Genomic DNA, 3,497 nt, shown 5'->3' on the forward strand with positions numbered 1-3,497 from the left:
ACATCGGGCTCCCTCCTCCACGGGAAGCCTGCTTCTCCCTCTCCCACCCCCCCTGCTTGTGTTCCTGCTCTCACTGTCTCTCTTTCTCTGTCAAATAAATAAATAAATAAAATTTAATAAATAAATAAATAAATAAATAAAAGATGTTATTTGTTTATTTGAGAGAGAGAGAGTACAAGTACGGGGAGAGGGAGAAGCAGACTCCCTGCTGAGCAGGGAGCCCAATGGGGGACTCAATCCTAGGACCTGGGGATCATGACCTGAGCCAAAGGCAGATGCTTACCTGACTGAGCCACCCAGGTGCCCCAACACTCTATTTTATTTTATTTTATTTAAAAAGAATTTTTTTAGGTGTATAAACTATTTATTAACAGACAAAGCCTACAGATTTATTTCTTCTTAGACATACCCACGATGTGGCCACGGCACCCTGTGGTCTTGGTGTGCAGGCGTTGGACACCAAGTCCCCAGAAGTGGTGCAGCCCTCTGTGGGCCCTAATCTTCAGTCACTCCATTTCTTCACGAAATTTGTTGTCTAGACCTTTGGCCAGGACCTGGCTGTACTTTCCATCCTTCACATCCTTCTGTCTGTTCAAAAACCAGTCTGGGATCTTATAGTGGCGAGGATTCTACGTAATGGTGATCACACGTTCTGCCTCATCCTCAGTGAGCTCTTGGCCCTCTGGGTGAGATCAATGTCTGCTTTCCTCAACACCACGTGAGCATATCTTCACCCCACACCCTAATTGCAGTGATGGCAAAGGCTATTTCCTGCCGCCCATCAATATTGGTGTTGAGTACTTGCAAAATGTGCTGGAACTTCTCAGGGATCACTAGAGACATGGTGGCGGCCCCAGCGACAGCGTGTAGACCTCCTGTGGAAGAGCCTAACAGTCTTTTTAAAATAGGTTTTTGCGTTAGGTGATTGGCCCAACTGTAGCTAATGTAAGGGTTCTGAGCACATTTCAGGTAGGCTAGGCTAAGCTGTGATGTTCAGTAGGCTAGGTGTATTAAATGCATTTTTGATTTATGATATTTTTATTTTGTGATGAGTTTATCAGAATATAACCCCATCATAAGTAAAGGAGGAGCTGTACTCATTCTAGTTTGCATTTGCCTCTTACTCTTGGGCAGTGCTCTGTTTCTCCAGTTTTTTCTGATATTCTTTTTTTAAATTGGTTCTGTCAACTTAGGCGTGTCCAGGCTCTACATGTGCAGGGATGGGGAGAACTTCTGTCTTGTTTGAGTTTGGACATCAAAGTGGAGAGACTTGAGACCATTTTCCTTATAGTAAGAGGCAGTATGTCTCTTGGATGCAGACTGCCTGGTGTGACCTGATCCCTTTCCTCACCTGCCATGTGTACACCTTGGGTAAATCACTCAGCTCTCTTGTGCCTTGATTTCCTTGTCAACAAATTGGGTTAAAGAACAGTAATCCATTTCGTAGTGTTGATGTGAGTGTTAAGAGAGTTAATATATGTAAAGAATTTAGAACAGCTCTTTGTGCATAGTGAGCATTAAGTGTTACCTGTTATGATGGTTGACATAAAGAACATTTTATTAATCTCATTGTTTCATTCAAGCAAGTTATTATTACTATAATAAAAGTAATTTTAAAAAATGTTGTGTTCCCAGAACCATAGGTCTCAGACTTTTTGATATAGTGACTTTTCTGCCACTTACTACCCCGCCAACCTGGGTAAGCTACTAAACCTCTCATTGTGTTAGCTTTTCCATTCACAAAAGTTGGCATCACAGTAGTGTCCATTTAGAATGTTGTTCGGAGGACCAGTTGAGTGAATATGTTAAACTCCCAGAAGAGGGTATGGTGTACATTATGCATATGTGAACCATCCCCACATCTTTGTCACCACCATTATAAAAGTCCATATGTCTCCTTTCATCTAAATCCTAACTCTTCTGGACCCATTTGAGTACTAAACAGAACTCAGGTATATATATTATGTTTTATTTTCAACCCTGTAAATTTTTGTATTTGTGAAATGCACTAATATAACAGAATATTTTACTAAAAGTAACTGCTTTTTTTTTTTTTTTTTACAGTTCGGTGAAGTCAGTGATAAATTTCAAAAATTTTTGGCCAATATCCCTTCTGATTTTCAGGATTGGGTCTCTAAAATGTAATAAAAACCCTTAACTATAGAGAACAAACTGATGGTTACCAGAAGGGAGGTGGGTGGGGGAATGGGTTAAATCGGTCATGGGCATTAAGGAATGCACTTGCGTGATGAGCATGGGGTGATGTATGGAAGTGTTGAGTCACTATATTGTACACTGGAAACTAATATTACACTGTATGTGTAATTACTAACTGGAATTTGAATTAAAACTTTAAAAAATTTAAAAAGAAATGTAAAACAACCAAAACCAAACCAACAAACAAAAAAACCCCTGCCTATTCTAGGGTATAGAGAGAAGGGTTTCAGTGTTTGGAGTAATATGATAATGTTATCCATCTTTCATATATTACACCAAGTCCTTAAAAATGTTGTCTTACTTAATCCTTATAGCAACCTTCTAGGGTAGGTGCTGTTGTTATTCCCATTTATTAATGAATATACTGAATCAGAAAATGATTAAATAAGTTAAATAATTTGCCCAAGATGACACCACTATTAAATGGCTAAAGCACAAAAATTGAATCCAGGAAGTTTGGTTCTCAAACATGGACTCTTAAACAAAATGCTATGATTTGGAGGGAGAAGGATTTTATTTTATTTGTTTTTTAAAATGTTAAATGTTATATATATATGTATATATTTATATATATTAAAAAAATTTTTTTTAAATCTCTCCACCCAACATGGGGCTTGAACTAACAACCCCACGATCAAGAGTATATGTTCTACCAACTGAGCCAGCCAGGCACCCTGGGAGAAGAATTTTTTAATCCTGCTTTGAACGTCTTTGACAATTGCTTTCTCTATGGATTCTTTCTTTTCTTAGGACAATACAATCAGATAGACCTAAAGTAGGGGCAGACACCATGTGATAATTCATAAAGCAAGCAGTTTTCCGGAGGGCCTTTGTGTGTAGAGGAATCCTCACTTTTATTTGTATGTCAGTTAATGTCTGTTTAATCCTTAATACAAATTTTTTTCAAGTATTCACGTATTTATACAACTATAAATAAAAACTTATTTATATAGCCAATTAAAATTTCCAAATATTTTAATATAGATTGTAATCATATTTTCTTAAGTCTAACACAGCAAATTTTCTTAAATGTTTTGAAGTCTTTTAAAAATGAACATAAAGCAACACGATTACAAATTTTTTCTTTACTTTTATATGCAAACCAGCTTTTTAAATTTTATTCTTATTTTTTTTTTAAGATTTTATTTATTTATTAGAGAGAGAGAGCACACACACAAGTGGGGGTGGGGCTTGGGGGGACGGACAGAGTGAGAGGGAGAAGCAGACTCCCTGCTGGGCTCTATCACCAGGACACTGAGATCATGACCTGAGCCAAAGGC

At 37.7% G+C, this 3,497-nt stretch overlaps 1 pseudogene; it reads right to left on the bottom strand.

Annotated features, from left to right (window-relative positions):
* Positions 1-389: 389 nt before the first annotated feature.
* LOC118025465 lies at positions 390-851 on the bottom strand (annotated as a pseudogene).
* Between the last annotated feature and the right edge of the window lie 2,646 nt (positions 852-3,497).

Source organism: Mirounga leonina, unplaced genomic scaffold (assembly GCF_011800145.1).
Source record: "Mirounga leonina isolate KUSES-001 unplaced genomic scaffold, KU_Mleo_1.0 Mir_201, whole genome shotgun sequence".
NCBI classification, from domain to species: Eukaryota; Metazoa; Chordata; class Mammalia; order Carnivora; family Phocidae; genus Mirounga; species Mirounga leonina.